The sequence below is a fragment of the Lynx canadensis genome, chromosome B1 (assembly GCF_007474595.2).
Source record: "Lynx canadensis isolate LIC74 chromosome B1, mLynCan4.pri.v2, whole genome shotgun sequence".
Lineage (NCBI taxonomy): Eukaryota > Metazoa > Chordata > Mammalia > Carnivora > Felidae > Lynx > Lynx canadensis.
Genome location: NC_044306.2, coordinates 185,011,385 through 185,033,680, shown reverse-complemented (window position 1 = coordinate 185,033,680; position 22,296 = coordinate 185,011,385). Strand labels below are relative to the sequence as shown.

The following is a 22,296-nucleotide window of genomic DNA, read 5'->3' as shown; positions in this document are numbered from 1 at the left end:
ATTTTTGTATTTTATGAAAACCCTCGCATCTGTTGGCTTTCTTGTGATTAGTTTTGTTCCACAATGGGAGCATAAGAAGGATAGAGATTCTGGTCCCTCTAGGTTTACAAATAGTAATCATAGTTTAAACAGGTACATGGCCTAAAACAACACTAGTGAGTGACGCCCGGGTGGCTCTGTTGATTCGGCATCTGACTTCAGCTCAGGTCATGATCTCGTGGTTCGTGGGTTTGAACCCCGTGTCGGGCTCTGTGCTGACAGCTCAGAGCTTGGAGCTTGCTTCGGATTTTGTGTCTTCTCTCTCTGTTCCTCTTCCAATTGCATTCTCTCTCTCTCTCCAAAATAAATTAAAAATAATTTTAATTTAAAAAATAATATTTTTAAAATTATTTTCATTTGTGAAAAATGATGACAATCCTATTGAAAGGTTTTGGAATTTTGCTTTACTTGCAAATTCCATCTTTGCCCTTATTAGTAATAAAAATGTCAAGTAATAAGGCTGCAGACATGCCTAATGGTGTCTTCCCTTAGCCCCAGAGTCTGTCTACTTCCCACCTCTACTAGAACCATGTGGTCCACATTATCCTGCACCTACCCAAGGGCAGTAGCATCCTCGCTGGTTTCCTGGCCTCTGCTCTGGCCCCTTTCGGGCCATTCTCCATGCAATATGTCAGAATGGCCCGTCTGAACTGTAATTCAAATTATGTCACTCACCGCCTGCTTACCACTCTCCAACGGTTTCGACCGCACGTAGAGTAAGATCCAATTCTGACTGGTGCACACAGCCCTCCCTGATCTGGCCCATGACTCCCTCTCCCCTCTCTCAGGACACCACTGTCCCCCTCGCTCACTGTGCTGCAAACATCACACCTTTTCTTTCTTCAAATACTCCTAATTACGTTCCCACATTAGGGTCTTCATGCTTGCCATGTCCTCTGCCTAGAATGCTGTTTTATAATCTTCCCGTGGTTACTTCCTTCATGTGACTCAGCTGACTCCTGAGAGAAGCCTTCCTTCCCCACACATGCCATCACCCCAGGTCCGATCTTGTTTTATTTTCTTTCAAGCACTCAGTACTCTGATTTCATCCCTACCACTTATTGGTAATTACCTTATGCTGTACTATCTCTCCCCCTAGAAATTAAGCTGCAGGACTGCCTTGTCACTCAGTGCCTAACATGACCCTTACACACAGAAGTCTTTCAACAACATCGCGTGAATGAATAAATGAATGAATGAAAACCCAAGTTCAGGAATCACCTGAGTTCTAGTTCTGGCTTGGTTGCTGCCTTTCCTTCCTTCTCTCTCTCTCTCTCTCTCTCTCTCTCTCTCTCTCTCTCAGCAGTATCCCCTGGATTCATAAATAGTCCTAAGTCAGTTGGAGATATTTTACGCATAAACACAGAGTTCTCAAGGATGTATGGTCTGCAGACACTGAATTGTCATCACAACCACACATTGTAGTGTTTATTTTTTCTGCCTAGCCAGCCCCATCAGAACCACACCCTCCACTGCCAAGCCACAGCCCCACCCTGCCTTTGGAAATAAAAATGAAATAGAAGACTCCCTGGTTTCTGGAAAGGAAAAACAAAAAACAAAAAAAAAAAAAAAAAAAGGCTGCACAAATTTTAACTAGTCTGATGTTTCTGGAGAAATCAGGGTGCAACTGACAAGATTGGTAACAATCGTATAGAATTTCTTAATATGATAAAGTCGGTGGAGGTAACAGAGGACAGGGGTGCCTGGATGGCTCTTTGGTTAGGTGTCCAACTCTTGGTTTCGGCTCAGGTCATGATCTCAGGGTTTGTGAGATCGAGCCCTGCATGAGCCTCCGCACTGACAGCACAGAGCCTGCTTGGGATTCCGTTTCCCTCTCTCTCTGCCCCTCCCCCACTCGCATGCCCTCTCTTCTCTCAAAATAAATAAATACACTTAAAGAAAAAGACAATAGGCAACAGTGATATCACATTTTAGGCACAGCCAGAGATAATTTTTAAATTGCTTTCTCTAGTCCATACTTAGTTACTATCCTTGTCATGCTTAACTTTTAGCCATTTAGTTTATAATGTTCTAGAAATATACATTAAAAAAAAACCAACATAATAATGATTAAATAGCAACACTACTTGCTAGAATGTACGTCCTTCCTTAATTCAGATCCTGTGAAAAATGGCCTCAGGAAATTAGAGAGGAAATTCTTCCCATTTCTAGAAGAACTGAAGTCAATATCAGCTGCAAGGGTAGATTTTTAATTTGCTTGTCAATGCATATCTGCAAACCAAGCTTTTAAAATTTAAAGCCATGTGAAAGCTGAGACTCACCGCATTTAGGAGCTTGCAGAACACTGTGGCCTTTACTTAACAAATGAAGACATTGAGACTCAAAGAGATCAAATGACTAGGTAAGGTCACAGGGCCCATTAGTGCCTTCAAAACCAAACCTCTGGTCCCCTGCTTGGTGCCTCCACGATTTCCTCATCATCATGCCATGCTGCTTTTGTGAGACCCTGTTGTTACTTGCAACTTTCAATCGTAAGTGCCAACCTAGAACATGGTAGGTCAGAATATAAAATGCTCAGTCTATCAACTGAGAAGCCACTTGAGGAATTTGAATATTCGTTGTTATGCTGTTGTTTATAGTAATTGGTGATATTGGTAATATTTGTTGAGTTTATGTGTCAGGTAGCGTACTAGATGTGTTACTTGCATGATCCTATTTGACCTACCACTAGTCCAATGGGGTAGATAATAATTACTATCATTAACCCTTATAAATGTGCCAAGTACTTTTCTAAGAGTTTTGTATCAATAAATCATTTGCTCCTCAAAACCATCCTATAAAATAATATTATTACTCCTGTTTACACCTAAAGAAACTAAGTCATAAAGACATTGGGTCTTGCTCAAGTTCAGACTCAAGTGCATTACCCTTAAACCGATGTATATGCTGCTTCTCTATGCTTTCCCACCTACTCATTAGTTTTTACTTTCTCATTACCAAACTGTTAGAAGAAATAAGCAGCTAACTTAAGCTCTCTCTCCCTGCATGCACCCATCTTCTCAATATTAGCTGGCAGTAGAGACATTTAAAGATAGAGAAACCAAAAAGAAGAGAAGGCCATCTACAACCTGCGTAACGTGAACAATCCAGGATTTTATTATCATATCAGCAACTCTTAAACTTCAACAGATTTCAGGCCATGGCTTATGAAAGTGTGTCTTCTATACATGGTGACCTGGTATAAAAACATAATCCATAAATTACTATGTGAGCTAGATTCTTTCTGCTCGCAACGTGGAACCAAGATACGCACACGTTATGTCCGTTAGTGGAGGAAATGTGTTGTTAATAATACACAGAGAACTGGGAAGCACAGGAAATGGTCTCAGTGGCTCCACAGCCAGGCCCCATGAAGAAGCATTCATTTTTCTTCAGGTTGCAATAGTAGCTCTAGTCAGCCAACAGCAATTCTAGTTGTCTACCATAGCGATGACTTGGCTTCTTGGCTGGTTTCTTGTCTCATGATCTGCTCCCTATCGGTGGACTCTTCTCTATTGTCCTCTCCTACCATTCTCTCCTGCCTCTGCTCTGGATCTCTCTTCTTCTGCCTCTATCACCTGTGGGGTTTTTTTCTATCAGAACTACAATCGAACTCTATGAGAAAGAGGAGGTCTGATTGGGACCATGAGTAGACCCATTGGTTCATGAAGTAGATGATGTTCCCATCGTGCAGAACACTTACATTAAGTCATCTCAAAGCCTGTAGGTGGCTACCCATCACCCACCTCCCCAATAAGGGATACACCACTGGGTCCTCTAGTTGCAGCCAAAGTAGCAGGATCATACAGAACAAAGCATGGACCTACACGTTTGGAAGGGAACATTGAGCATGGCAGGTTCTATGTACAACTTATCTGGTACAAACACAAATCCTCTTTTATGTACTTAAGAGTGCTAATCAGAATAAAAGCTCTTGCTAAAAAAAAAAAAAAAAAAAAAAAGGTATTAAATTTAAGGGTAAACCAAAAAACAAAGGGTCATTGTTAACTATTCTCTTATTGTAGACTTTGGCTAGAATTCCATTTTTGGCCGTGGTGTGCTTAGCACTGAACCTCATACACTTTTTTAATGCTCTTGAACATCAGCTCCTCACCTATTGAATCCATAGTTAAACAGTTTGGTTGATTCAGGATACAAAAAAGGCAGCCGTTATCTGTTCTTTTGTAACCCAGAGCTCTGATAAATCTGACATTTCAAAATGGCCAAACATTAGAGGTTTCTGAGGTTGTTTTATTGGTGCTGTTGACTTACAAGGAGATGAAAATAATAGTACCTTGAGATTGCAGACCATTTTGTATTTTTGAAATGTTCTTCATTGACATGCCGCTCATTAACTCCTTTGTACTTCCCCAAGGCCCTGACTAACTATAAAACACAAATCCTTCACAGCTCTGCTGAAGGCTCCTCCCCTTTTCCATGAAGCCATTTTGTTTTTCTAAATCCACCTGGATCCCTTTTTCCTCTGAACTTACCATGGTTCATTGCCTATGCTGTTCATGCATGATACTTCTTGCTATAATTGCTTTTAGGAAACCATAAATTTACTTGTTTACGGTAAACTCCTTGAGGGCAGAGAAAATGACCAATGTCTTATCCCCTAAGCCACTTAAAACAGTATCTGGCACATAAAAGGTATGAAAAAAAATAGAGGAGGGGGAAGCATGAGAAAAGGCATAATTGTGCCCACTTTATAGACGAGGAAATTAAAACACACCACTTGGGAACTGAGGAAAATATTGCACTGGGTCGTGGTGGCCCGATGCCAAAGTGCAAACGCAAAGAAAGAAACTACTTCGAGGGAGAAGAAGAGGAAGAATAAGAAGAGACAGCAAAGGAGGAGATGCGTCAGTGGAGGGCTGAGACGAATGGATAAGCAGGAAAGAGGAGATTCTTTTTAAAAGGGAGGCGAAAGTTAAGGGCAGAAGAAAAAGGCTTAAGAGCATGTGTATAATCTCCTTAAGAAAATGCTTTATGTCAACCAGAAGAGCTAATTTGGGCTTTGGGAAGTAGAGAAGAAATGAGGAAGGTTCTATCCTTTGGTCCAAGGTAAGAGAACTGAGAAAAGTAAAAAGAGGATAAAGGGGAAGAAGAGAAGGAAGTGGTTAGTCCTTTTTTGGTTGTTAAAATTATTCCAAACAAAATCTGTGTTTGACAAATTTGCAACACCAAAGGGAAAAAATAAAACCACAATGAAAGGAACTTCAGAGTCCAGATAATACTTTTCTTGTTACAATGGAATATTTTACTACACTTTTAAAGTCATTTCCACCTCTGCTTTATTCTAATGATGACGTAGAACCAAATAGCACCCTGCAATATCAAACGCTCTACCAAAACCTGGAATGTGACCGGGTATGTGATGCTTTGAGTCCAAAATTCTGTGCAATTTGGATAACCAGAGGCAAAACTTCTAACACCTGAGGTGACATTCTTTGTCATGACATTATGTAAGAACAGTTCAACATTTGAAACCAGAACTTGCAAATGACTGTCTAATCTAGCAATGTTTTCTGACCGTCCTAAATTTGATTCCTATTACGCAAAAGTGTCAGAGAAAGATTGGCTCTAATTTTATTTAAATTAGAAAATAACGATACGACGTGTGACATCTTTTCCCTGAGTTTTTAGGATACCTTTCTCACCCAGTTTTCTCTTGTCACTCTGGTAACTCCCTGATTTTCTTTGAAGACTCTTCTTCCTAGATTCTTCCTTAGTGTCAGTGTTCCTTGGGAGTCCATTTCTGACTCTCTGCTTTTCTGACATTACACCATCTTGTTTGCTCTATTTCCTTTGTTCCAATTATTATTCAGAGGGAGAAGACTCCCCAGACTCGGCCTCTATAATCCCTCTCTACAGAGCTTCAGGACAATTCCAACAGTCTGGATGTCTCTGGAGTGGTCCTCAGGCACCAAGAATTTCCCCCGTCCAAAACTGATCTCCTCTCCCCGCCAAATCCTGTCCTTCTTCGTGTATGCTCTTACACCAGCATTGTCACCTATCAGGTTTCCCAAAGCAGAATCTGGGATATTATCTTTAATTTCTCCTTTTACACATCCATTTCTCTGGTCTTATGGAGTCTATGTGTTGTGCATTTCTTGAACCGTCTACTTCTATCAATCTCAGTTGACCCTGAATTATCCTCACAGCTCCTCCATAAAAATCTTCCTGTCTTTCCTCCCCCACATTATGTCAGGTGCCCCAACTATGATCTTGCATTGTCCTCTGTGCCTCTCTTTTACAATATATATTGACTTATGCCATGCCACGCTGGTGTAACCAATAGACCCAAGTGTGTAACAGCTCAGCCATCAGGAGCTAATTCCTGCCCACATAACACTCCTGGACTAGTGTTCAGGTGGTCAACGCAACTCTTCTCCATCCATTTGGAGAACAAGGCTCCCCTTGCTTTACTTCTCTACCACTCCCTATCCCTTCTCCTTAGATGTCACCATACTCGACTTACACATCACTGCTAGACTTCAGTCACATGACCACACCCAACTGCAAGGGAAGCTGAAAAATGTAGTTTATCGGTCCACCTGGACAAAGAAGCAAACGACACATTTGGGAGGAAAGCAGTGTCTGCCCCAAGAGCACTTTACCACAGTTGTTATTCTACATTTATTTGTACAATTACATTATTATGTCTGTTTCCTTCACCAGATCTTAAACTCTGTGGAGATAGATGCATTGCTGTCCACAATCTGGTCCCAATACGCCTCAGTAAATATGTGTGGAATTAATCAGTGCATTCTTATTAATCTAGGTCTCTAGCTTGTCCAGCCTCGAGCACTGCAGTCATCTCTTAACTGACTGTCCTCCTTGCTCCCTCCATAGTGTCTGTCCTCCATATTGAATCTCTCTAAACTGTGCATTTGCTCCTGCCATGTCCTCTCCTTTAAAATTCTTCAACAGCCCTGCATTGCCTTTTAAACGCTTTATCTTGTTGTGTACTTCCCTTCATCTTTTCAGCCTTACTTCTCATTACTGCTCTCTTTCCACATTCCCTCCTATCACATGTGCACGCGTTCACGCCTACTCTCGCACAAACTCTTTCTCCCTGTCCATCATAGCCACACTAAAACACCGACACTACCCCCGTGCCCTTCTCTGCTAACTGCTCATTGTCTGTGAGTTTGTCACTTCATTGAGGATGCCCCTTAGCCGCCAAGATGCTGTTAGTGCCATTTTCCTGTGCTCCTATGGCCCTCTGCCCACTCTAGCGGGTATTTTATGGTTTGCCTCAAGTTATTAAGTCCTTCTCCCTCAGCAGACTATCCTGCCACATCTTATTCCCTGTAATGCTCCCAGCACTTAACACATTGCTTAGCAAATAGTGTATATCCCGGAAAGAGAGGATGGATGCATGGACGGATGGATGGATGGATGGATGGATGGATGGATGGGTAAATGACATTCAGTAGAAGGAGAGCTGTGAGCCATCATGTTCAATTTCCAAAAAGGTCAGGCATCACTGGTGACCTCTGTTAAGAAAGCTTCAGTGGTAGAGGGGCACCCGGGTGACTCAGTCGGTTGAGCTTCCGATTTCAGCTCAGGCCATGATCTCATGGTTCATGAGTTCAAGCCCCACATCAGGCTCACTGCCATCAGCACAGAGCCTGCCCTGGATCCTCTGTCCCACTTCTCTCTCTGCCTTTCCCCCACTTATGCCCTTGCTCTCTCTCTCTCTCCCTCAAAAATAAACATTAAAAAAAGATTTAAAAAAAGACGAAGAAAGCTTCAGCGGTAGAAATACCAGGTAAAACTGTGCTAAAGGTAGAAATGTTAATTATCAGAAAAGTTTTCCAAATGTCTTTCCATAATCTGAACCTCTTAATCATCTTGCAAAAATTCCAAAGAGATGCTTTTCATCTCTTCCATAACATTAATTTTTAAAACCCAAATAGCCTTAGACCTGCATTTTCTGACAACGCAAATCGTCAGTGAGTTGTCTCATCTCCTGATTTCAAGATACAGCGCGGGGGGGGGGGGGGGTTGGTTTACCTGGAAGCCCAAAATTTACTTTACTTGTTTTTCCTGGGGCTCACCGAGGTTGACGGATCTCTAAATGGAAGCTGTAAAATATTAAGAGGATCTGATTTCTTTCAGGTCAGATTTGCCTGTGTGTGCTCCAGAGTCCTGGAATCAGGAGGGGGTGGGACTTGGAGCTGGGACAAGGCTTGTCTAGGGTCCGGCGTCCTGGTATAAATGCCGTTGCCACAATAACAGACTCCCAATTTAGGAATTTGCCAAAGACACTGCCCAAGGATCATTCCTGGGTTTCTCGGAGTGTAATAGACTAACCAAAAAAAAAAAAAAGGCACTTGTATTCATATGTAAATGTTAGCATTCTATCATCACCTGAGCAAGAACAATAGATTTCTAAGTGCCTGTTATTGCCATAGGCAAATGAATGAGTTTAATGAGGCATTCACAGGGCAGGAAACCTTACAATTTTAAGATAAGAATAACAGCTACTTGCAGAAGTCAGCATAAAAAAGATCCTCTGACTTCATTTATCTGCCCGGTTTCATCTGACATTCTCATAATAATAACAAATGTATATTAAAAAAAAAAAAAAAGTAAGTGCAAGCTTCTGGACCAATGCCTCTCTTCCAAGAATTTCACCGAATCTCAATTTCCTAAAACTTAGTTGAGCTGCTTTGATGTTTACATGGAGAGAAGGCGGGAAAGAACACATTCTTTGACTTAGCGTCAACTTCCTACCCCGCTTTATTTTCAGTCCCGTCAGAAAACCACGTTCTTTGCCTGCCTCACTCCTTTATTTTCCCAAAAAGGTATCCTCTTCTCTGTAAGGTTCTGATCCAAAATAATCAGTATTGGAAGCTGGGCTGTTTTTTGCCTCGTTTCTGTCGCCTGAGTCATTCTCTCCAATACCAGGATGCCCTTAGGGAAGATACAGAGGAAATGATGTCATTCTCTTTGGTCTCTTTCACGCTTTGGGCTTTTGCTGGGGGCCTGAGCCTTAATGAATCGGTTTCCTAATTAGCCAGCAAGGATAAGGCGAACCAAATGTGGATCTCCTGTTTCTCCCTTCTGGTCACCGGAGGCACACACGCTCTTTGCTCCTTCAGTGGGCTCAGGTGACTTTGCCAGGTATTAGTGGCTCAATCTTCTTAGCATCATTGTCAAGGAGCTGGAAGCAAAGGTATTTATTATGCCTGTTTTATGAGCTGGAAACCAAAAACCTCGAGTGTCTGTCTTGTCCAAGGTCAGGCAAGGCTGAAGGGTAGAGGAGGAAGAGAGAGGGAGGGGCAGCTGAGGGGGGTGGGGGGAGGGGAGGGGAGTGTCCGCCTCCGGGTTCCTCGCCTTCGTCCCCCAGCCCGTGCCCTTCGCATGCAAATGCGGAAAGCAAAGAGTCTAAATTCAGAAAATCTGCTTCGAACAGATTTCATGCACCAACTTGATAAGCGTGTGTTCAATCCTGGGCATTTTGGACGCTGTGGCAGTTCCATCGTTATCACTTTGAATCAGTTTTGTTCTTTTTCTCTGATATTCAGCGTCTCCGGCTGTTCTCCTGGTGTCTTAACTTGGCAATTGACAGATCCGTGTGCTTTCGTTTGGTGGGAGGAGCTGGGGTGCTCTCAGCAGGCTCTGCCACCGCGCCCCCACTCCAGCTAACTGGAAAACCATAGCACTTGGCATTGCTCAAAGCGCTTTCTCAAATACCCTTCCCTCCGAGCCTCCCAACTCAAGAGCTATTTTAACTCCTGGCTCTTTCTGTGGAAATGATCTGTTCAATGTGTCTGTCTCCTCAAGCCGAATTCAGCTTCTCCAGGGCAGGGCCTACGTCTTAATTCATCTTGATAACCCCGGCACCTTAAACTCCAGTGGAAGCTCGTGAAACGACTTCTGGAGGAGGTGACGGGTGGGTGGAAGCAAGAGAATCTGCCGAAGAGTGAAGGGGACAAAGGAGGCCAGGAGTGCCTGAAGGAGCAGAAGAGAGGACTCAAACTGGCACCCCAGATTAGCTTGAGGCAGCTAGCGTTTATCCTTAAGAAGGATCCAGAACCTCAGAAGGAAGCCACACGCTCACTAAAAAGTTACCAGAAAGATTCCATGGAAACAAGAAGGAATCTGGACTCAGAATCTCCCAGGGGTGGGACCTCAGAGATTTTTCTCTATAAGCATCTCACGTACTAGGGTTTGAAAAACGCTGTAGTGCCCTTCATCCCCTTGCACACCACGCAGGTCCAAACAATGCAGAGCGGTTTTCATCAGAGACCCAGCCTCCTGGGGGAAAGTGGTTTGTCCATTTGGAAAGACCCAGGAACCTCCAACACGTAAGCTCTGATGTCACTCACGTGTACCTACACACCGATGTGCGTGTGTTCACACTTGCCTGCAGGGGATTCCAGATCCCTGCGGGGCCGGTGCCTGGGGTCGCTTACCTGGTCCTTTAAAATGTCTCCTGGGCATTTTAGGAGGCATTAGGGCAGCCCTGACCAAGACTGAGTCTAGAAAGGAGGTGGGTGGGGAGAGGGAGAGAGAAAGCCGTTTTAGGGCAAAAACTCTTTGGACAAAGTTCCTCGTATCTCAGACCTTTGGCTCCTGTTTCTAGATTAACAAATAACAACAACGACGACGACAGGTATTTGAAGGAAAGGAGAAAATGAAAAGGTTAATTATATTTTCGAAAAGTCACTGCAGATTTTGGTGACGGACGAACCTGCATTTTGCCTTCATTTTTTCCGGAGTGATTCATTCTTCTTGGTTCCTAACACCTGCTTAAAAACAGGGCTTCCTTCTCTCTGTCCTGAGGGTGTGCCAACCATGTTTGAAACCATGAGGTAGGTCTTAATAACCAGGGGAGGGCTGGGGGTGGGGTGTGGTGGCGGAGGCAAGTCTTATTTGATGTACATAATGTATTCATTGTTTAAAAGCATACGTTGCGGCTAAAGCTGTGGGCAGGTTAGGGGTGAGAAGCGGGGAGTCTGATGTGTGCTCCCCGAGCAAGAGTCTCCATGCCCAAGGTGAATGTTTACCCTGGAGAGGCTGCAATCCCTGCTAATACCTTAGCTTTTCCTTCCATGAAGGCGGCAGTAAGTTTTGGGATTTTTTTTTTTTTTTTTTTTTCCCCTCTGAGTTTTCCAAAGCAACCCACAATAAAAGGAAGGTCGGACCAGCGGTATTGACTTGCTGGGAAAAGTGGCCTGTGTTTCCCAAGTTTCAACTCTCTCTCTCTCTCTCACTTCCCTTCTCCTCGTTGCCCGACTTATTTTCTCAGCTCCTTGTCAGTTAATTCACATTTCCTGATTTGGCAAACAGCACCCCCCCCCCCCACCTCCCTTTTCTTGGGTAAAACTTCCTGAGTTAACATTAAAGAGAACTGTTACCTCACCGGAGAGCTGCAGGAGGAAAATGGCATTTAGGTTTAATTACATGAAGCCCCACAGCAGTTACCACTTTGTAAAATTCAAGTGACTTTTTTTCTGAGCGCCCTGTTTTCCAAAGCCGGCTGGCTGGCCACCTCTGGGAGGGTGGGATGCCGCCCAGGGGGCCTCCTGGCCTTGGCAGTCAGCGAGGATGAGGGCCTTTCCAGCTCTAGCTGGCTGAAAAGAAGCCGGCGGCGGAGAAGGGTGTAGATTTCCAAGGCTGTTCTGGAATCTCAGAGAAGGAGGGCATATATTACAAGCCCCGGGAAGAACCAGCCTTTTAACCATTTTTTTGCCCCAAGCCGCACAGCCACCTTCAGAAAAGCCTAGGGGAACTGGGCCAATGAGCTGTTCACACAACTGCCTCTGTCCCCTCGTCAAAGAGGGGAAGTTGTCATCCGTGGTGACCACAGCCTTCCCCCGTGCCCCCTGCAGCCACTGTCTCAGAACTTCGTGCTTTGGCCCTTCTCTCTTCTTGAAAATCGCACGCAAGCGAGACTAAGGCATCTCCACGGACACCTTCCTGGGAACCTGTTTGGGTCCGTGCTTGCTTCTCCTGGCGCTGTGTGTATCACCTCTAGTTTGGGGAAAGAGAGTGTGTTATTGGTTCACTCCTTGCCACCTATGGGTCTTTGCTCGGATGTTACTTTCTCAGAGAGAAGAAGATACAGACCCCAGACCACAGACATAGTGTCCACCCTGATGGATCCTATGCTACCATTTTCTCTGCTTTCTTTTCTTCCATGATGCTTGGGACGTCTAACACGCTGGTACATGCATCACAACATGCTTCTCCATTTCTTATGTTCTGCCACCTGCCACACACTTGGCCTCTTAGAACAGAAACCGCAGGGCTCAGGAACATGGGCTATTGTGCTCACCACGACACCCTGGCCTCTAGAACAAGGCCCGGTGTAGAGTAGGTGCTCAACGAGTATTTGCTGAATGACGGGTGAATTTGAGAAATTTACGAAACCAAAAAGAACATACGGGAAGGGATAGTTTTTGATCAAAGAGACTCTTTCTAAAGTACCAGGGCTGGAAGGAAGAGAAGAGAAGGCATGGAGAGGCCACCTGTGTGCCTCAGTCGGTTGAGCATCCTTCCGACTCTTGATTTCAGCTCAGGTCATGATCCCAGGGTGGTGGGATTGAGCCCTGAATCAGGCTCCACACTGAGCATGGAACCTGCTTAAGATTCTCTCTCTCTCGTTCTCTCTCTCTCTCTCTCTCTCTCTCTCCCTCTCTGTCCCTCTTCTCCACTTGATCTCTTTCTAAAAAGATTAAATAAAATAGAAGGCATGGAGAAAGACAACATTTAAGTGATGAGGTGTTGGTCACTTCATGCTTACGATAGACTAGTGAGTTAGATGTCATTGTTGATGTCTCATAAATGAAGAAATGGAGCATAGCGAGGTCATAGGCAAGGTCATATGCTTACCCAAGGCCGTGCCGAGAGAAAGTGGCAGATAGCCTCGTGGACCGTCTGACTCTCTAGGTGCGTTCCTTCCGCTCTGCTGCTGTTGGTTCCCTGACTTCTGTCTGGGACAAAGCTTGGGAAGTCGGCATCCTAAGCGGATTCAGTTAAAACGCCTAAGACCCGGATTCAGATCCCAGCTGGGCCACTCACTGGCTGTGTAAGTTCAGGCAAGGCTCTGAATCTCTGGGGGCACCTGTTCCCTATAAAGAAAATGAAAAAGTGGGACCTAGCATCCGCATTCCCTTACTTCTCCAGGCAGCCAGGTGCGGTAGCAAGAGAACAAGCGTTCATAACTCTAGAAGAAGAAATTAAACCCAGGAAGGCTGCGTGAGTCACTCTATGGTTAAGCAACTTGTTAGGTCAACGGTCTGGAGAAAAACCACTCAGGCAGGTGGTGTCCTGACATATCATAATTGTCACCCCTTCCCTAAACCGCACCGTTTTTATCGCTCCATAGAGATATTAAGAGTGACAGGCTGACTCTGAAGCTCTCGCAAAGGTAAAAAATCTTTGAGAAGCTTCGGATTTAAAACGCTGGTGGCTAAACAGAGCATTAGCAGTTCCGGCACCCTAGATGAGGGCTGGGGGCTGAGGGTTCTTGCTTGGCCGGGGCTGGCCGCAGCTGAGGATGCGTGCGGAATATTCTGGAGGAGTCGCATCCCTGAAATGACACAGTGAGAGAAGTCTATTAAAATGCAATCTATGGAAAATCTCAAGTCACCTTGGGCTCCAGGCTTGTGCGGGCCTTGTTAATACACCGGAATGCTGTCTGTTGACGACCTCACTGTTTTCGTGGGTTTGCTGCTTAAATGCTGTATGTGAAACACTTAAGAGTCACTTAAATGGGAGAGAAAGCAAGTCTTTGCGTCACCAAGACTTCAGGCCGAAAAGTAGTGGCTTTGCTTGTTTGAAGTTTCATTGAGCGTATACTGTACCAAGAAAAACTTCAAATAAAGAAGCAAAGTGTTAGGTTTAGTGTCCCTGTATCTTTGGAGAAAGGCTATTTAACAAAGGAAGCCTCTCTCTTTCCCTTACGGCAAGGGCAGAGTCAAATCATATCTTCCTTCTTAAACCTGTGAAATTAGTTTCAATTTTTTTTCCTTTTGGCTAGAGAGTAGTCTGTCTTTGCTGTCCCAGAATCATTGGGCCGCATAGTTTTCTATGAGTAAAAAAAGCCAAACTTGTGAAAATGAGGCTCTGATCCCTCTCTGTAACGTCAGCATTCATGAAAAAGCCAGTATTTATGGAATTCTTTAGCTTACGATATAGGATGATCTCTGTTCCGCTCCCTGAACCATCAGTCCAGTCTTGCCTTTTCTTGGGTCCAGGACTAGACTGCAAGCCTGAGGACTGTGGGGTCTGGGGTCTCTAATGTGTGGTCCTTAAGGCCCTTGAGAGGGCCCTTGTGTAGGTAAGGGCCAGCCTGGCTGAGCGGTAGGTGCCCAAGAGAGCCAGGGCAGCGCCATGGAAAATCTGGTTTAGTGGGGAGCATGGTATGAAGGACACATAGGCTTCCAGGGCCGGAGGGGGCCCATTTATCTCTTTTGCAGGATTTAAACTGTCTAGGGTAGCAGCGATAGAAGAAAACATGGCAAATGTTAGCAGAAGGGAGAGGCTTTGTTTGTACATGTGAGCTCACATTTTTCCCTGAGAGAAATGCCCTCCCGACCTTCTCCAGCCCCAAAAGCACAGAGGAAGAATTTTGCTGGAACAATTAGTGTTTTTAAATGTATTACTTTTCCCCATAGGTTTCCGTCATGCTTTTAAAAATTGGATTCAACATCCATGTCATATTTACGAGGTTTTTTTTTGCGCGTGATAGCTTCATGTTCTTTTTCCTAGTATTTGTGTATATCTTGTTTTTCAAGCTAGTTCCTTTGCTGAATATTTATTGAACGCCTACTATGTGCTATGCACTGGGTACAGTATTGTGATTGAGAATCCCAAGGAATTTTGTTTGGCCTGCATTTTTTTTTTTTAATTCCAGTGCAGTTAACACAGTGCTGTGTTAGTTTCACTATACATATAGTGATTCGACAATGCCATATATTACTCATTATCGGGTTCATCAAGATAAGATAAGTGTACTTACTCCTTGTCCCTGTCGCCTATTCCACCAGCCCCTCACCCACCTCCCCTCTGGTAACCACCTGTTTGTTCTCTTAACAAAGTTAAGAGTTTGTCCTTTGGTTTGTCTCCTCTTTTTGTTCCTCCCTTGCTCATTTGTTTCGTTTCTTAAATTCCGCATAGGAGTGAAATAATAGAGTTTTTGTCTTTCTCTTTCTTATTTCACGTAGCATGACACTCTCTAGATCTGTCCATGTTGTTGCAAATGGCAAGATTTCATTCTTTTTGATGGCTGAGTAATATTCCCATATGTGTGTGTGTGTGTGTGTGTGTGTATATATATATATATGATATATATAATGTCATATATTGAGTACCTACTGTGTGCCAGACAATTTTACATCTCTTGATAAATTCATGTCAGCATTCCAGATTGCCTACATATTTTTTTGATCTTCAAATTGTCCTCTGATTTGGTTTTGACGTCTTTCTGGTTCCCTAGTAGAGTAATGAGTTAAATATATACCACACATTCTTTATCTGTTCATCTATTGACAGATACTTGGGCTGCTTCCATATCTTGGCCATTGTAAATAATCCTGCAATAAACCTAGGGGTGCATATATCCCTTCTAATTAGCATTTCTGTATTCTTTGGGTAAATACCCAGTGGTACAATCACTGGGTCAGATGGTAGTTCTATTTCCAATTTTTTGAGGAACCCCAACACTGTCTTCCACAGTGGCTACACCAGTTTTCTTTCCCGCCAACAGTGCACAAGCGTTGTTTCTCTCCACATCCTCACCAAGACTTGTTTTTCTTGCGTTCTTGATTTGCGCCATTCTGACAGGTGTGAGGTGATATCTCATTGTGGTTTTTGACTTGCATTTCCCTGATGACCAGTGATGTGGAGCATCTTTTCGTGTGTCTGTTGAGAATGCCAAGGCTTCGACATTCTAGTCGGGAGCTCTTCACCGACTACCCCTTTACCTTCTATTGTCTGCCTTTGTTTTCTGTTCACTTTATCACACATGCTTCCTATGCTTCTTCAAGTTGTCTTCTAAAGATAAGTTACTAAAATAGAATTTTCAAAAAGGTAAAATCATGACTCTCATACAAATATAAAATGAACATACGCTAAAGGCTTTATTCAATTCATTAATCCATTAGGGAACCAGAAAGACATCAAAACCAATTCAGAGGACAATTTTAAAGATCAAATAAATATGTAGGCAATCTGGAATGCTGACATGAATTTATCAATAGGTGTAAAATTGCCTGGCACATAGTAGGTACTCAATAAATTTTAACTGTTTGTGGTAAATGTCTGTCATTCCTGGAAGTTCTTAATGAATATCACTAAATTAAACCTGACTGCACAGAAGGTAGGGTGGTGATCTGAGCCTAGCTATAAACATAGAGGGGCCACTTACAGAAGAAGATGTTTATACCAATTCCTGTAGTCGCTTAGACTTGCTTTCAATTTAGGATGATTCTAAGACCAGACTAGACAAGCAGCTATGAATTTCGGTAAAACCTCCCAGGGAGATAGCAGGTTTTCGCACGCCACATTTGAACTTCTTATTTTCAGTATAGAGAGGAGGAAGGATTTTGGTGAGTGGCACTGAAATTGCCTTTTCAGGACTAGAATCATAAAGAGACGTTGCTACTCCGGATGGCGCGATAGAAAAAGCGGCACTGTTTGGTGGCCAGGAGAGAACCCCCTTCCCTCCCCGGCCTACCCGTGGACGGTGAAACTTGTCTTTGTCCCTTCATTCTCTGTGCCTCGGATCACTGGGTGCCCCACGCTTTTTAAGCTGTTCTAGAAAGGGGCGTTAGGAGCTTTACAAACATTTGATTCAAATTTTGTTTTTTTACTGTTTTAAAATTGGCAATTGAAAGCAAATGGTTTGATTAATGCGGGACAAAGCATGTGCCAGAGGCCTGGCACACTGCTTCATTGGCTCCAGGTAGAATGCACAGTCAGGGTGGAGTCTTCCTGGGGAGCCCTGCTCTGGATGAACTGTCATACACAGCTGGGGTGGGCAGGGGAGGGATGAGGTTCCAATACTCTGCGAGCAGCTAGTTCTTATTAATGATGTGGATTAGCCAGCTGATATTCACCTGATAATGCTTTCTAATGTGAATCTTCCTAAAGGAGGGCAGTGGCATAAATTAATTTGAAAAGTGAACCAGAGAGGGGCGCCTGGGTGGCTCAGTCGCTTAAGCGTCCGACTTCGGCTCAGGTCACGATCTCATGGTTCATGGGTTCCAGCACACCCCCCCCCCCCCGGTTTTGCACAGACAGCTCAGAGCCTGGAGCCTGCTTGGGATTCTGTGTCTCCCTCTCTCTCTGCCCCTCCCCTGCTTGTGCTCTGTCTGTCTCTCTCTCTCTGAAGAATAAATAAACCCAAAAAAAAAAAAAAAAAAAAAAAGCAAATGGTTTGCTATAATGAGAAAGTTCTAGAAATAGTGGTAATGGTTGTACAACCTTGTGAATGTACTTAATGCCACTGGGTTGTACACCTAATGATTAAAATGGTAAGTTTTATGTTAAATAAATTTTATCACAATAAAAATTTTTAAAAAGCCAATGGACAGTCAGATGAGTCATATACTAAATTTTCGTAAATAGGAGATTTTTCATGTGCTCTCAAGTTCTTACGTAAACTTTGAATAAAGCATTTCCTCCCATGTTTATCTACTTGAAGAATACCCTGAGATTGAAAGGTGACTACTTAAAAATTGTTAGTTTGCAGCTACATTTATATCCACATCAGAATCTTCTTAATATTTATTGAGTAACCAAAACAAAATACAGAAATACAATGGAAGATGGGTGTATAACTCTTTTCTATTAGGTCCTATTTCTAAATGTTTGTGTTGAGCAAAAACAGCCTCTTAGAATGACATTATAATAAGGAGTTGTTTTCATCTTAACATATAAAAACAATTTATGCTAAAAATGCCATTTTAATCTGTTATATTTTAGGATTCTATTGAGAGTCCCATTGCTTAAAGAAAAAATGTTGGAAACCACTTTACTACATCATCTTAAAATTCTCTCTGACTTGTTTATTATTATAATTATAAAATATTTAGTGTTTGAAAAAGATTTATATTCTGTGGGTTGCTTTTAGCAGCCAGTGAAAAAATAACTGAAGCAAGATGTATATTTATCTTCAGAACAGGGAAATCAGAAAGCGTTATCCAATACGGTACCGCCCCATCTTCCACTGGCTACGTGTAAATAATCACAGACACCACAATTCTGATTCCTTCATGTCTGTGCAAAAGAGTTACGCCAATTTAACAGTTCTTAGTCTTGATCTTATAAAGTTATTTTTAAAAACCCTTTTGTTCTCATTTAATCCCCCCTTTCTATTTGAGTTATAGAACTCTTTCAAACAAAATGCTTCATCCTTTCCAAACTCTCTACATCAGAGAGGACCTCCCTCGACAAATTTTCATGCAAACTTTATGTGTATATGTTTGTCTAGGGGAAAGGGTCACAGTCTCCTTAAATTTTCAAGGGATTCTACAAAATGTAAATAATTGCCTCCATCCTTAATCCTCCTTTTCGTTTTGCTAATATAAATCTTGCCTATGAATCATCTAAAAAGGAATTTTGCTATGGACAGTACCATCAGGTGCCTGAGAGAAATAAACCCTTGAAGAGGAACATAGCCATGTTGGATGCATTTCTTTCTTCTGGGATAAGCTTCCAACACCATGTTAAAATCCCCACCTACTACGAGATTGTGCCCTAATTTAATTTCCAGTTTAGTATCACATATGAGAACGTGGAACAAAATCATCTGGAGAAAACAAAAACAAAAACAAAATAAACTGGCACAAGAGAGAGTGGAGCGATACACTTCATATTCAAATAAGCATCTAAGAAGTTTAAATTATGACATCAAACGAACTTGATATATTTCACAATACTTTAATATTTAATTCAAGGAAATATTTGGTTGGGATCAAGAAAATATTGCTCCTTTCATTTTTAAGCCTGGAATCCTATTCTTTTTTTAATTTTTTTTTTTTCAACGTTTATTTATTTTTGGGACAGAGAGAGACAGAGCATGAACGGGGGAGGGGCAGAGAGAGAGGGAGACACAGATAAATAAACTTTTTAATATGGTGATTTTTGTGGTTTGGTAAGGCATCCAGAAAACTTAATGAAAGGTAAATGATATTGGACATTGATCTCACCCACCAGTCTCCATTTTCTTTCAATATCTAAATTAATCAATATATCCAAATTACGGGATGAATTCAGGTTATGATTATTGAAAGCACCTCTCAAACTGGGAAGTTCTTTTTAATAGTACTTACTTTATGATTACATGTTATGCTACCTGCAAAATCCAAAAGTGAGAGATGAGGGGTGAAGACCAAAGAAGACTATAAATGATAAGATTATTGACCTCACATCATTCATCAGAGCAAGCTCGAATGTATTTCCTTAACAGTTGTGTTGCTGGATTTTGAAAGGTTGCCCTTCACTTATTTATCCCTTACTGTAGTTAAGCTTCTTCAACCCACAACTTCCTACTTAGTGGAAATAAATTTTGGTTTTGCAACTGACTAATAGTTAGTTATTCGGTCAGAAAGTGACGTTACCAAGTTGAGAGTGCCCCAAAGCATGTTTTCTGGTCGAGATCAACTCTATTTTTTCCTCTTTTGTTTGGGATGAGAAAGCCTGTTTTATGACCTCCATCCCCGGAACAGGTCAAATGCTCAGATTCTGGAAAGGCATTTCTGCACAGCAGCCCCATCCCCAGAAAACTATTCTAAGTCCCCATGCCTCTACTACTACCAACACTGGTAGCCAGGGGCTGGGGATCTGGAATAACCTGCCTCCTGCTTTCAGTTACCTAGTGCCCCATAAAAGAGCTTAGCAACTTAAAACAACCACAAACGTTTATCATCCCAACCCCACTCCGTGTCACCCACCCCCAGTATGGGAACAGCTCTATCTACATTAACACTGGCAACTCCCCCACCGTCATTTCACAGAGTCTTCTGCGAGATTTCTCTGCCTTGAAATTTTAGCAAATAAAGATTACAACCTGGTGCTTCCCGCGGTCTGAAAAGAGAATGTGAGAGAAAGGAGAGGGTGCCAAAGACAAGATGGTCATCAAGAGTATATGTATAGTAGGGGCTCCAGGGTCATGATGGCCATCAAGTTCAAATCCCATCTGAAACCCCTGTGTAAAGATGGCATGTTACCAAATGCAGGCTCCAGACGAGTCCCCAGCACCATTTTCCAAACAGATTGCTGCCTCCTTAATTCTGTTTTACATAGTAATTCTTTTTTTTTTTTAAGCGTTTATTTATTTTTGAGACAGAGAGAGACAGAGCATGAACGGGGGAGGGTCAGAGAGAGAGAGGGAGACACAGAATCGGAAACAGGCTCCAGGCTCTGTCATCACAGAGCCTGACGCGGGGCTTGAACTCACGAACCTCGAGATCATGACCTGAGCGGAAGTCGGACGCTTAACCGAATGAGCCACCCAGGCGTCCCTTACATAGTAATTCTTGAACCATCCCTGTCTGAATATAAATTGTGTGTATGCCCAGAGCCTAGCACAGCACTTGATGTTTTAGAGCAGCTCATTGATTACATGGATAAAATTGCCCACTAAGATGCATTGAAGAGTTTAGTCTAAAAAATCTTTAATATTTTTTTCATGCTACCAAATTAATTTTGAAGACTGACTTTAGACCTTACTTGGGGAGGATTACTGAACTTGTACTGTGGGTTCTTGGCCTAATATATTTTCTATCTCACATGTGATCTTTCTGTCCTGCAATATCCCAGAATTCATCGTTCTGACTGTGCTTGGAACCTTCTGTCCCCACCAGACTGTGAGAAACTTAAGGACCTGAATTTGGATTTTGTTAATCTTCTTTGATCCTGTACAGTATCTTACAAACAGCAGGTGCTCACATCAATATTTATTTATTTGGGGCAATTTCCTTATCTGAGGGGCACCCTTTCCATCATAAAATGATGTCATAAACTAAATACTGGTTGGCATTTTTCAGGTGAAAAAGCAAAGGGGAAAAGGGGCATGGTATGGTAGAAAGGAAGTGAGTATCGATTTTGAACCATTCCATTATTCTTGAATCTGTGCTTAAAAATAAAGGAGCTTTTAGATCATTAAAGAAAGAAAAGAAAGATGATACCAAATGGAAGAAGACCAGGAAAGGGTCTAGCCCTAAGTTTGCCATTCAATTAAATGTCCTTGAGCTTCTCTCCCTGTTCTGCTCCTCAATTTTCCCCTTTGTAAAATGAAGGTATTACACCACATGATACTGGGGTGATTTCCAGTGCAACCAGTCTAACATATTGTCAGCACTTGACTTACCTTTAATAACATCTGAGAAAAGTAAGGTCTGTTACTGGTCCTCAGTCGCGTCCTCCAAGAGGATGGGTAAGTATCTACAGACGTTTTATCTGTTAGTTTTGCTGCGTGATACATTACCACACCCCACGCCCAAATGTAGGCCAAGTTTAAGGGTGTTAAGCGAGAATACATATGTCTTCTTTTACAGAGTTTCTGAGGGTCAGGAATTCCGGGGTGCCTTAGCCAGGTGGTTCTAGTTTGGGGTCTTTTAGGAGTCTGTAGGCAAGAAGTGGGCCAGGCGGGGTGGGGGTGGGGGGTTGGTGCAGTCTTCTGGAAACTTGACCGGGGCCAAAAGTTCTGCTTCCACGATAACCGCTCACTTGGCAAGAGACTTCAGTTTTGCTCGCCACATGGAGCTCCCTGTAAGGCTGCTTGAGTGTCATGACACGGCAGTTGCCTTGGGCCGTAATGAGGGATCTAAGAGTGAGAGCAAAGAGGAAGCCACAATGCTTTTAATGACCCCGTCTCACAAGTCGACTATATACTGTTACCTTCTGCCGCATTCTCTTTGCTAGAAACAAGTTACTAAATACAACCCCCCCTCCCCCGCTCTAGGGGAGAAAAAGGAGGCTCCACCCCCTAAAAAGGGGAGTGTCAAAGAATTTCTAAATTTATTTGTGAATTTGTGAACTTATTCTCAAACTCCTGCAAACATGGATTGGGTCGGGAGGGTCAGCACTGTAAGGCAGAGTACGGAAGTTATAACAACGAGCATTTCTGGAGTGACTCACTATTGAGAAAGCATCTCTCCTTGTTTTGTCATTTGGTTGTCACAACAAGCCAGTGTATCAACAGCTTTAATATCCCCATTTAGAAATGAGGAAATAGAGGCTTAGGTAACTTTTGTAAGGTTATTCGGTGAGGAAGTTGTACAGCTG

General features: G+C 42.9%; 1 long non-coding RNA gene across 1 annotated transcript in view; it reads right to left on the bottom strand.

The window, feature by feature from the left end:
- LOC115512745 overlaps nucleotides 1-21,893 on the bottom strand; it is a 29,800-nt gene extending 7,907 nt beyond the window's left edge. Inside the window, exon 1 of the long non-coding RNA XR_003968473.1 lies at nucleotides 21,380-21,893. This is a non-coding gene — a long non-coding RNA (uncharacterized LOC115512745). The remainder of the gene's footprint in view (nucleotides 1-21,379) is intronic.
- Between the last annotated feature and the right edge of the window lie 403 nt (nucleotides 21,894-22,296).